A 13,786-nucleotide genomic window follows, 5' to 3' on the forward strand; every position below is an offset into this window, starting at 1 on the left:
AAGTTGTAAATTATTCAAATAAATGGAGTTTTTTCTAAAGCTTAAAATTATTTTCTGCTTGCTTAGAAAAGATTTCAATTGGAAAACGAAAACCAATTAAGCGAGTTTATTTATTATTAAAATACTTACTTTTCTTTATGAGGTGGGTTTTGTCTAAGGCTGGGGTAACACTCAGTCAATCCAGAGTCGAGTAAAGGTCCCACAAACCCCTACTGAATAAATACACGATATTTATGTGTTACGAACGCACGCACACACGGCTGGGGATATTAGGCGGACAGCAGCTTTCCGTGCAAAGATGGAGGCGGTGGCTAATAGGCGTAGTAGTAGCGGAGGGGTCGGTACGGTGGTTTAGCGGCGGTGCAGTATCGGGCGGGATGGTACGGTTGTCCGGGAGCAGCGGCGGGATCAGCGCGGCGGCCGGACGGCGGACAGTATTAGCGGACGGATTGGTACAGTAGTATGAGCGCAGTGGCTGGACGGCGGACAGTATTAGCGGACGGATGGGTGTAGCGGTATAGACGAAGTGACGGCACCAGCGAACTGGGTGGACGGTGATGCAGCGGCTTAACGGCGGTAGGATGGCGAGCGGCCAACGGTCGTTGTAGCAGCGACGTGACGGGTGCAGCGGCTTAACGGCGGTAGGATGGCGTGCGGCCAACGGTCGTCGTAGCAGCGGCGTGACGGATGCAGCGGCTCAGCGGCGGTAGGATGGCGAACGGCCAACGGTCGTCGTAGCAGCGGCGGGACGGATACAGCGGCTCAACGGCGGTAGGATGGCGAACGGCCAACGGTCGTCGTAGCAGCGGCGTGACGGATGCAGCGGCTTAACGGCGGTAGGATGGCGAACGGCCAACGGTCGTCGTAGCAGCGGCGGGACGGATACAGCGGCTTAACGGCGGTAGGATGGCGAACGGCCAACGGTCGTCGTAGCAGCGGTGGCACCAGAGGGGCGACGGTGCGACGGCAGCGGCGGTGGGCTACGGAGCGCGTACCAGGGCAGAGAGAGAGAGAGAAAATAGGCCGGCGACGGGGTTTACCTGGACAGCGGCTGCGTGTTCCGGGCGGGGTCGGATAGGCGTACCAACGGGCTGGTATTGGTCGGTCGGCAGCAACGGGATCTCTAGTCGCTCTTCTTCGGCAGCTGTGGTAGTCGCGGGGTCAGTCACCTGCGGAAGAGACTGCGAGGACTCGTTAGTGCTGGTTTCACCGCTGGACACCCCCGCCTCCCTACTTGCACACTAGTAGAAGGTGCGTAAGGGGGGCGGGGTTGTACCAGCCGATACACCGTGGGTCGACCCGTGGGCGGAGGGGAAGTGCACCTTAACGGCACAGCGGTAGCCCCTGTGCGCACGCATCGGCTCACGGCCGAAACCAGAGCTGAGGGGAAGGGGTGGAATGTCATGAAGGCGTCGGGCCGCTCAACACCTAGAAGGGCGCGGGGGGCAAAGTAGCACAAGGCATCCTCCCCGTCGTCCTTACCTAAGTGAAGGGTGACCCGCGCCATGACGGCGCCCCTACCACTCAGCCAGCCAAAGCTAGGACTGAGGGGGAGGGGTTGTATGGTCATTAAGGCATCGGGCCACACAATACCTAGGAGGGCGCGGGGGGCAAAGTAGCACAAGGCATCCTCCCCGTCGTCCTTACCTAAGTGAAGGGTGACCCGCGCCATGACAGCGCCCCTTCCACTCAGCCAGCTTAAGCTAGAACTGAGGGGGAGGGGTTAAATGGCCATGAAGGCGTCGGGCCACTCAACACCTAGGAGGGCGCGGGGGGCAAAGTAGCACAAGGCATCCTCCCCGTCGTCCTTACCTAAGTGAAGGGTGACCCGCGCCATGACGGCACCCCTTCCACTCAGCTAGCTAGCAGGAGGGAAAAATACGTCTTTAAAAAGACATCCACTCCCGCTGGCTCACCTGCGAGGACTGAATTGCGAAAATGCAAATGCAGTGTTTATATGGGTGGTGACGCAAACTGGTTGAGAATTCAACGCACCATTATTGTGATTTTCATTGGTTCGCAATTTAGTTGGTTGTTGAATATGCTATAAAAGAAGTGGTTGTTGGCTATGCTATAGCAAAATAAGTACAGGGGGGTTCAGGTTTAGGTGAATAAGGAAATACAGGGGGAGTTACGTTATTGTAACGTTACGTTACAGTCCCCCTCCCACTTCGGTTGACGGAAAGCTGCGGTGGGGGAAAGGTGGATCTCCAGGCATGGCCTAGGTAGTATGCCGGTGTGCGTGTGGGCGAAGCACTTCATTTAAAAAAAAATATTTTTTTCCAAAAATATACAGAGTCATTCTACTTAAGTTTAACAGAGTTAATGTGACTATTTCAGGTTCAATTGCAAAAACATCATTCTAATTAATTTAAAATAAAAAATAATTCACATTTCATTTTCTCTTAAAATTAACAGAGGGTGCATATATATATAAAAATAGAAAATTTTGGTTGGTCTCGTCTTCCTTCTTCAGTGCCTTATTGGATTGGTACGATTCGTTTCGTTCCCATGAGTGACACCTTTGCGTGTTTGTCATTTATCACTTCTACCCTCACCCGCTGTGCTTTCCACCGGAATGTCCAGGTTTTCTTGGATTGGTTGGCCGGGCGTTTTAGCCTTAGTTCTCTAAAAAATTCCTCGGGATCCGGTAATTTTTTTTTGCGCTGCTTTTGTTGTTTCGTTGGTTTCGGGGGCGCGCCGTTCTTGCGGCTCTGTCGCCGACTCCTTCTCCCGGATGGCGATTAGGTGGTTTATTGGCGGCCCATGAAAGATTTGTATGCGTTGTATCCTTGGTTTGTTTGCCGGCCGTAATGTTGCCTCAAACGGTGGGTGCCACGGCCGTATTGGTTTTGGTGAGTCCGGTGGTATGGGTTGCCGGTGTTTTTGACTCATGTTGGATGGTCTGGTTCCTGGAATGGAGAGATAAACGGGTTGTTTATGATTCGTACGGCTTTAAGTCTTGCAAGTGTGCGTGTGCGTGTTGCCGCTTTGGTTGCTCCGGGTGGCCTAATTTTACCGTGTTCGTCGAAACGTATTCCATCACCAAGTACGGGCCGGAAAATTTTGGTGCTAACTTCTGGGCGAATTTGTCTACCGCGGATGAGAGTGGGTGGTCCCTTTTCATCACCTGCTCACCTATACGTGGCTTCCATTGCCGTCTGCGTAAGTCGTAGTGTTTTTTCTGTTGCTTTGAAGCTTTGGCTAGATGCCCTTTTATCTCGTCCCACAACTTGGTGATGGACGGTGGTACGGTTGGTGGCTCTGCTGGTACTGCTCCCTCCGTGCGCACTTGCTGCGGTGCTGTAAGGTCTCTACCGAAGTTGATTTCTGCTGCTGATGCTGTTGTAGATTCGTGGCTGGCCGTGTTTATCGCGAATGCTATTTGCGGTATCTCCTGGTCCCAGGTGCGGTGGTCGTCCTTGCATCGCTGAGCCATCATGGTTTTCACGACTCGGTTGGTTCGCTCGGTGGGGTTTTCGTGCGGGGCGTAGGCTGCCGTAAACTTGTGATCGATGCGGTGGTCCTTTAAAAACGTTGCTAATGCCTTCCCAACGAATTGTTTGCCATTGTCTGTGAGGAAGGTTTTCGGGCAGCCAAATCGGTATATGACTCTTTCTTGGAGTGCTTTGATTACGCTTGCCGTTGTCGCTTGGCGCACTGGGATCAACTCCACCCACTTGGAGAATTTATCCACCATGACGAGGAGACAAGTATTTCCTTGCTTGGAACGGGGTAGTGGCCCCACGAAGTCAGCGGTTACTATTTCCCACGGTCGTGATGATTGCATGGTTGCCATCAATCCTGCTGGGCGTCTTTGCTCGACTTTGTATTCTGCGCATCTGATACACTTCCGTACGTGTTTGAGGACATCGCGGAACATCCCGGGCCAGTAATAGTTCTGTTGTGCTCTCTTAAGCGTCTTCTTCACCCCGAGATGTCCGGCGGCGGCGGCGTCGTGGACTTCCTGTAGTACGTCCTTTCGTCGGTCGGCTGGGATGCACAGCTTCCATTGCGGTGACCGCGAAAGTTGATTTCTCGGGGAAATGTGGCGGAAGAGTCGGTTACCGACGATCTGGTAATCTGGATGTGCTTGGGGTTTTTCCCGCACCTGTCTTGCTTTCCTCTCGTGCCAGTCGTTTGTTCCGTTGGTTATGGTGTACAAAATGTCGTCATCGGCGTGTCGTAGCGGGCAGCGGGAGAGTGCGTCGGCTACCACGTTCTGTGCTCCTTTTCGGTATTCTATCTCGAAATTATATTGTTGCAATTCCAGTGCCCATCTTGCCAGGCGTCCAGAGGGGTTTTGGAGTGAGTGCAGCCATTTTAGTGAGTGGTGGTCGGTGATGACGGTGAAGTGATACCCCTCCAGGTACGGTCTCATCTTACGGATACCCCATAGCACGGCGAGGCATTCTTGTTCGGTGGCCGAGTATCGCTTTTCCAGCTGGGTTAGGCTTCGGCTGGCGTAGGCTACTACATTCTCGTGGTCGGAATGGCGTTGATAGAGCACGACGCCCAGGCCCTCTCCGCTCGCGTCGGTCTGGAGAAAAAACGGTCGAGAGAAGTCCGGACAACAAAGTATTGGCGCGCTGGAGAGCTTATCCTTGAGAGCTTTGAAAGCGTGATTTTGTTGCGCCTCCCATTTCCAGACTTGTCCCTTTTTCAGCAGTTGGTTAAGCGGCGCGGCGAGCGTAGAGAAGTCTGCCACGAAGCGGCGGTACCATGACGCGAGTCCAAGAAAACGGCGGAGCTCTTTGAGCGTTTTCGGTGCGGGCATCTCCTGTACAGCGGATACTTTTGCTGGATCGGTGTGAATTCCTTTCGAACTGATGATATGTCCTAGGTAATGGAGTTGTTGCTGGACGAAGCTGCATTTTTCGAAGTTTACTTGCATCCTGTGTCTTTGTAGGCGCTCGAACACTTCCCTCAAGATCGCCAAGTGTTCTGCGAAGGTATCTCCCAATACGATGATATCGTCCAGGTAGGCGAAAACTTTTGGTTGGAGTTCGGGTCCAAGTATCGAATCCAGAGCGCGTTGAAAGGTAGCCGGAGCAGAGTGTAGGCCAAATGGCATGACTTTCCACTGGAACAACCCTCTGCCAGGGACTGTAAATGCGGTGTATGGTAGGGATGCTCTGGCGAGCGGGATTTGCCAGTGGCCGTTCTTCAAGTCAATGGTCGAGATGAATTTCGCCTCTTTCAGCTGGTCGAGAATGGCTCCAATTTGCGGCAACGGGTAAGCGTCTGGTTCGCTGGCGGCGTTGAGTTGACGGTAATCGATGCACATCCTCCACGTGCCCTGTTTTTTGCGGACTAGCACGATTGGCGAGCTGTACGCGCTTCGCGATGGTTCTATCCTTCCTCCTGCTAATAGCTCGTCTACCTCTTCGTTGATGACTTGTTGCATGGCCGGGTTGCGGGGGTAGTATCGTTGCTTCAGCGGTCGGTAGTGTTTGAGACGAATCGTATGCTCGGCTGCAGTGCTTGGTCCGATGATTTCTCCAAACCGCTTTTGGTGATGCGCCAGGAAGTTTCCCAGTTCCGTGTTTTGTTCGTCGCTCAGGTGTTCTCGGCTCGTCAATGTACATAGCGTATCCAGTTCGGGTGCTCTCTTGGTCACGGTGGCCTCTAGCGGCTGGCCATCCAGCGTGAGGATGATTCCCCTCTTTCTTAGGAAGTCCATTCCGAGGATTACCTGTTCGGCCAAGTTTGGGATAACGGACAGCATCGCGTCTGTGGCTCGTCCTTGATACACAATCCTTGCCGGGTAGGAATTCGAGGTAAAGACGCACGTTTGGTCTGCCAGCTGGATACTTCGCTTGTTGGGGCGTGCCTTGATGTTGTTCTTTTCTAGGTGTTTCCGTACGGTGTCATCTACATAGGATAGGGTGGCGCCGGTGTCCACTAGTGCGCGCACGCTCATGTCCTCGATGACCACTGGTATATAGAATCGGCCATCTACTTGTGTTTTTGCGGTGGATTTGCTGGCGGGTGGTTCCCTCGGCTTCCCTGGTCGGACGTACGGTGCTTGGCGGCTTCCTTTAATAGCGTTGGACGGCGTTCGGGATGCGTTCTCGGTAATTGGGCTAGTCGGAGGGCATGGGCAGTCCCTGGAGAGGATGTTGTCTTGGCCACACCGGGAGCAGAACTTCCTCCAGGGGCCCTTACATTGGAAGCGGTGGTGTCCACGTTCCTTGCAGCGCCAACAGCACTCTTTGCTGTCGTATTCCATGGGTAGGTGGTATAGGCTGTGGGCCACCTCGATCGTCCTAAACTCGCTGCGTTTGACAAAAAGGCGGTATTCCACGCGTAGACCATCATAGATCCGTTCGAGGTGATTCTCTTCGCACATCGTCGGGTGTTGGCGGATCAGCGTTTCCAGTGCGAGGATGTAGTCCTTGGCCTTCTCTCGGCCTTGCTGTTTGCGTTGTCGGATGGCCTCTTCCAAATGTCGTATGTGTCGCTTAGGTAGAAAAAAAATTTGCACCTCCCTCCGCAGATCGCTCCAGCGGTGTATGTGTTGCTTACGGACGCGGTACCATTGCAGTGCTTTCCCACGTAGAAGCTCCGGCAGTGTTGGGAGGAGTCGGTCGACGGGGATGCGGTAGCATTCGGCAAGCTCCTCTATCCTCTCAAGAAATTCGTGCAGTGACTCCTCCCCCGAAAAGTGCAAGTCCCAGCGGCGAACGGTATTCATAAGTTCACCGTCGCTCATTTCGTCTCGTTTTGGTAATGCGTTCTCTCCCTTTCCTCCGTGCGGCTGTGGGCTGTGGATCTGGATTGAGCCTGTGTGTGTTGTTTCTAGCGGCGCGTTCGTCGAACCCGCCCCGGCAGTGTTGGTGGTGGTTGTCGTTGTTTTTCCACGGTCATCTGCGGAGGAGGGTCCCTGCTCGGGCGCCATTTATGAGGTGGGTTTTGTCTAAGGCTGGGGTAACACTCAGTCAATCCAGAGTCGAGTAAAGGTCCCACAAACCCCTACTGAATAAATACACGATATTTATGTGTTACGAACGCACGCACACACGGCTGGGGATATTAGGCGGACAGCAGCTTTCCGTGCAAAGATGGAGGCGGTGGCTAATAGGCGTAGTAGTAGCGGAGGGGTCGGTACGGTGGTTTAGCGGCGGTGCAGTATCGGGCGGGATGGTACGGTTGTCCGGGAGCAGCGGCGGGATCAGCGCGGCGGCCGGACGGCGGACAGTATTAGCGGACGGATTGGTACAGTAGTATGAGCGCAGTGGCTGGACGGCGGACAGTATTAGCGGACGGATGGGTGTAGCGGTATAGACGAAGTGACGGCACCAGCGAACTGGGTGGACGGTGATGCAGCGGCTTAACGGCGGTAGGATGGCGAGCGGCCAACGGTCGTTGTAGCAGCGACGTGACGGGTGCAGCGGCTTAACGGCGGTAGGATGGCGTGCGGCCAACGGTCGTCGTAGCAGCGGCGTGACGGATGCAGCGGCTCAGCGGCGGTAAGATGGCGAACGGCCAACGGTCGTCGTAGCAGCGGCGGGACGGATACAGCGGCTCAACGGCGGTAGGATGGCGAACGGCCAACGGTCGTCGTAGCAGCGGCGTGACGGATGCAGCGGCTTAACGGCGGTAGGATGGCGAACGGCCAACGGTCGTCGTAGCAGCGGCGGGACGGATACAGCGGCTTAACGGCGGTAGGATGGCGAACGGCCAACGGTCGTCGTAGCAGCGGTGGCACCAGAGGGGCGACGGTGCGACGGCAGCGGCGGTGGGCTACGGAGCGCGTACCAGGGCAGAGAGAGAGAGAGAAAATAGGCCGGCGACGGGGTTTACCTGGACAGCGGCTGCGTGTTCCGGGCGGGGTCGGATAGGCGTACCAACGGGCTGGTATTGGTCGGTCGGCTGCAACGGGATCTCTAGTCGCTCTTCTTCGGCAGCTGTGGTAGTCGCGGGGTCAGTCACCTGCGGAAGAGACTGCGAGGACTCGTTAGTGCTGGTTTCACCGCTGGACACCCCCGCCTCCCTACTTGCACACTAGTAGAAGGTGCGTAAGGGGGGCGGGGTTGTACCAGCCGATACACCGTGGGTCGACCCGTGGGCGGAGGGGAAGTGCACCTTAACGGCACAGCGGTAGCCCCTGTGCGCACGCATCGGCTCACGGCCGAAACCAGAGCTGAGGGGAAGGGGTGGAATGTCATGAAGGCGTCGGGCCGCTCAACACCTAGGATGGCGCGGGGGGCAAAGTAGCACAAGGCATCCTCCCCGTCGTCCTTACCTAAGTGAAGAGTGACCCGCGCCATGACGGCGCCCCTACCACTCAGCCAGCCAAAGCTAGGACTGAGGGGGAGGGGTTGTATGGTCATTAAGGCATCGGGCCACACAATACCTAGGAGGGCGCGGGGGGCAAAGTAGCACAAGGCATCCTCCCCGTCGTCCTTACCTAAGTGAAGGGTGACCCGCGCCATGACAGCGCCCCTTCCACTCAGCCAGCTTAAGCTAGAACTGAGGGGGAGGGGTTAAATGGCCATGAAGGCGTCGGGCCACTCAACACCTAGGAGGGCGCGGGGGGCAAAGTAGCACAAGGCATCCTCCCCGTCGTCCTTACCTAAGTGAAGGGTGACCCGCGCCATGACGGCGCCCCTTCCACTCAGTTAGCTAGCAGGAGGGAAAAATATGTCTTTAAAAAGACATCCACTCCCGCTGGCTCACCTGCGAGGACTGAATTGCGGAAATGCAAATGCAGTGTTTATATGGGTGGTGACGCAAACTGGTTGAGAATTCAACGCACCATTATTGTGATTTTCATTGGTTCGCAATTTAGTTGGTTGTTGAATATGCTATAAAAGAAGTGGTTGTTGGCTATGCTATAGCAAAATAAGTACAGGGGGGTTCAGGTTAAGGTGAATAAGGAAATACAGGGGGAGTTACGTTATTGTAACGTTACGTTACATCTTTATATGAACTGTATTAATTTAAGTTACAATTTCATGTGCATATATAATAAGGGATGTCGTGATACGATTGCTGTTGGAGTTAGATTTGAAACCAATCAATAATTCTGCAACTCAATTACTAGTCGTACATTTTTAAGTTCATCAATTACGACAGCAATCGGATTCCACGACACCTTTGAATATTCTTGATCTGAAAAAAGAGTAAATCTAATCTGAATTTCTACTAAGCTTTAAGTTGTAGATTATTCAAATAATTGGAGTTTTTTCTAAAGCTTAAAATTATTTTCTGTTCGCTTGGAAAAGATTTCAATTGGAAAACAAAAACCAATTAAGCGAGTTTATTTATTATTAAAATACTTACTTTTCTTTATATGAACTGTATTAATTTAAGTTACAATTTCATGTGCATATATAGTAAGAGATGTCGTGATACGATTGCTGTCGGAATTAGATTTGAAACCAATCAATACTCCTGCTAAGGGTTGCAGAATTATTGCTTGAATGATTTGATTTAGAACAATAATAAGTCTGACTCAATTAATAGTCGTACATTTTTAAGTTCTTCAATTACGACAGCAATCGGATCCACGACACCTTTGAATATCCTTGATCTGAATTTCTACTAAGCTTTAAGTTGTAGATTATTCAAATAATTGGAGTTTTTTCTAAAGCTTAATATTATTTTTTTGCTCGTTTAGAAGAGATTTCAATTGGAAAACAAAAACCAATTAAGCGAGTTTACTTATTATTAAAGTTCTTCTGTTTTATATGAACTGGATTAATATAAGTTCCAATTTCATGTACATATATAATAATATTGAAAATAATAAATATTGAAAATTAAATTTTTTTGGTTCATATTTTATTCATATGGCTGCTCCAGGTAAAGTAAATCCGCAGGTAAAATTCACGTTATATGGCGGTTATATAAATGGTAAAACCGCAGTAAAATTGATTGTCAAATGACTCGAAAATGTAGAGTGAAATGACGCAAAAATGACCGCCATTTGACGAGCATTGTGACGTGTGTGAGCAGCACAGTACTATGTTCACATCCTATAGGTGGGAGCGGAATGCACGATCACATTAATAGGAACGAAACGGAAAATTTGGTCACAAAACCTAATCCGCCCATGCAAAAATGACTATGAATATAACCGCTGCAGAAAGTCACAACGAACGTAAAATGACTAGTAAAATAACGTGGAGCGTTTTTGCAGGGGAATGATGACTAAAGGCCAAATTAAACTTCCTTAACCCTAACGCCATAGTCGTAACCATACCCATATCCATAACCATCTCTATTGTGATCGATTAATGGTGCCATAACCATAAACAGCTGACCATTGCTGTCATGAGCTGGGAATGTTTTGTTTATAAAAAGTGATTGTGCAAAGTGATTGCAAAATTTTGTAATTTATAATCAAAATAAAGTAAAAGAAAACATTTTTAATATTATTTTTATTAATACTGCAACAAATTGGGTGCATATCTAAATAATGAAACAATTAGGTGGTGAATAAAGCCCCATATTTACATGTACCACAATGTAAGTTGTTCACATATTACAAGTTTAACAAATTAATAAGGATTTCTGTATTCTTACAGATTTAATTAAATATAGCACTACATATAGGCGAAGATTTATATATATTTGAGTGCAAGGACGTGAATTTAACAGTAAGTATCTTCAAATAAAACACGGAAACTGTCACACAAAACCTTTTGGTGCATAGAACCGGCTGCCGTGGGAAGTGCATTAATACTCTGTCGTTATATTTGGTAGGGTCTGTTAGGGATTGACGGTTGAGCACATATTACCAACACCAGCAAAGAGGTTGCATATCCTGTTTGTGTTGGTCGACCAATTGCTTCATCTCGGTATTGAGAGCAATAATTTTCTTATCTCCTGGGTTGGGGTTTCGTCTGCCGGCAATTCCTTGCTATCGCATCTATGAACCGCAATATATATAATGGATAATTAAGAAAGAAGTAAATAAAACATATATATTTATTCTTGTTTAAGCTAACATGAGCAGTGACGAAATTGACAACTTGTTCCTCAGCATAATGGCGTTATATGCCAAAAGAAGGAAATTAAGACAAAAAAGACGATGGCATGCCCGCCCTATTAATGCTAATAGGACTCATGCCGGATATCACCAAAAAACTTTCTTAAGAATTAAGGATAGGGACGAAAGCGAGTTTTTTGCGCATACAAGAATGTCGCTGCCGGTTTATGACACTTTTTTGAAACTAATGGCTCCATCACTAACCGAATTCAAACAACAAATTGGTGTGGAAGAACGTTTATCCATTACACTTCAGTAAAAAATTCCCAAATATTAACATCGTATATTGTATTAATTAGTATGATTTTTAGGTACTTGGCACATGGTATTCCTTTCAAAAAAATAGCTTGGATCCACAAAATTGGAAAGAGCACTGTGAGGATGATTGTTTTGGAGACTTGCGAGGCTATCTGGCAAACGCTTTCCCCGATATATTTAAGTGAACCCACAGAGCAGCAATACAAAGATATAACCACTGACTTTTCCCAAATGTGGAACATGCCAAATTGTGTAGGTGCTATTGATGGAAAGCACGTTGCTATAAAATGCCCTCCGAAGTCAGGATCACTGTTTTTTTAATTATAACAAGTTTTTCAGCATCGTCTTGTTGGCAGCATGCGATGCTAAATACAAGTTTACCGCTGTAAGCGTAGGAGCTTATGGAAGTCAAAGCGATGGAGGCATTTTTCATGCAACAAAGTTTGGGGAAGATCTGTTGGAAAATCGATTACCACTTCCACCAGATACTCCTCTTCCATTATCGTCACAACCCTTTCCGCATTTCTTCGTTGGAGATTGTGCATTTCCCTTAAAAAACAATCTAATGAAACCATATCCGGGAAGGAATACGACAATGGAACAGCGAATTTTTAATTACAGACTGTCGCGGGCCCGCCGCGTTATAGAAAACGCATTTGGGATTTTGACTGCGCGATGGAGAGTATTGAAAACTACAATGGAGTTTTATCCTGAAAATGCAGAAAAAATCGTACTCGCATGTTTAGTGCTGCATAATTTCATAATGTTCCACGATAGTAGTCGGTGGTATTGCCCAGAAAACTACACTGACGGAGAAGGGGCGAGTGCAGAATGGAGGAACGAACTAAGAACTTGTGGAGGTCCACTGCGAACAGTACACTCATTTCGAAGAAGGGGTCGAAATAGTGCATACGAGTATCGGGAATACCTTACCAACTACTTTATGACCGATGGTACAGTAGCATTTCAAAATCACATCGAGTAATATATTTCAGGAGGTAAGAACCCAACTTATATACACTTATCTAGAAGTTATTTTAAATTTTCACTACCTTCTTATAGATCATTTCGGCGGAATGCGGATACACATCAAAACAAAGCAACAACTATTCGTGCTGCACAAACACAATGCTGCTACAAAATCATAAGCTTTTCAAATTATTTTTACATAGAATAATATTGTTTATTTAATTTTTTTCTGTATACATACAGTAAAGAACAATAATTCATATATTTTTAAAACATATATTACGGTTTTTTATATAGAAAGTTAGTTCAAATAATTTCACTAAATCAAATATTGCAATTCTGCCTCTTGTATATTAAATAGAGCATAATATAATACCACAAAGTTTGTATTGTGAATTCTTATTCTAGTTTTCCACTTTAGTGTTTCCACATACTAATATTTAGTATGAAATGGAAAATGAAAAATTCAGATTAAATATTTTGCCGGAAAACGAAAAATTTAATTCAACATTTTGAAGGAAAACAAAAAAAATTTTTAAATACATATTTTTTGCACTTTCATAAATACGCAAATTTAGTTCATATAAATAAATATATGTAGCTTTAAAAATCCGAAATATAAAATAACGAAAATAAATAAAAGGAGAAAATAACTGATAAAATACATCAATAATTTTCACTGCTATTTTAGTGCTCGCTGTACATCAATATATGTAACGAATAAAACTATTTTCACTATTAATATGAGCAGGTGTGTACATATCTACTATTATAAAAATTTAAGTTCTTATGTGTGTTTCTTTGTTACATTATCACAATTCAATATTCACCATATTTTTTTATACTCGAATTAACGTATTATTATATTACGATAGGTCAACTTTCATGTTACATGCAATACAACATATAATATATTAATAAATAAAGAAATTAATGTATCACAATTCGATTTGTAGTCTACATTTTGTACTTTCTTAGGAATCTCAAATATATCTACATACAAAAATAGTAGCAAAAATTATTGCAACATTTTATCGATTATTTGTTTCTTTTATTTAATTTTATTAATTTTAGAAAAAACTTGAATGTATTGTATAACGAAAACTATGTAAACCAATTTCAAAAAAGTTTTCAAACAAATTAGAAAATTCAAGAAGTTTTTGAAAATCTTCATAAATGTTTCAAAATTTTTACTTGGAATTTAAAAAAAAATTTTGAGTATGGAGTTTAGTAGGTTAATAAATTTTAGTCTAACAAAGTGCAATTTTGAAGTGTCTCAAAAATCAATGTCAATTTTGGCAGACTTCAAAATTGCACTTTGTTAGACTAAAATTCATTAACCTACAAAACTCCATGCTAAAAAGTTTTCTAAAATATCCAAGTAAAAAGTTTGAAATTTTTATGAAGATTTACAAAAACTTCTTCAATTTTCTAATTTGTTTGAAAACGTTTTTGAAAATGGTTTACATAGTTTTCGTTATACAATATATTCAAGTTTTTTGTAAAATTAATAAATGAAACAAATAACCGATAGAATCTCAACTAAACATCCCGTGGCAT

The 13,786-nt window shown here is 46.7% G+C and overlaps 1 pseudogene; it reads left to right on the forward strand.

Moving 5' to 3' along the window:
* The first annotated feature begins 9,901 nt into the window (after nt 1–9,901).
* Nucleotides 9,902–12,868, forward strand: LOC137240898 (uncharacterized; annotated as a pseudogene).
* Nucleotides 12,869–13,786: the final 918 nt, after the last annotated feature.

The sequence above is a fragment of the Eurosta solidaginis genome, chromosome 2 (genome assembly GCF_040869045.1).
Source record: "Eurosta solidaginis isolate ZX-2024a chromosome 2, ASM4086904v1, whole genome shotgun sequence".
In the NCBI taxonomy this organism is placed as follows: domain Eukaryota; kingdom Metazoa; phylum Arthropoda; class Insecta; order Diptera; family Tephritidae; genus Eurosta; species Eurosta solidaginis.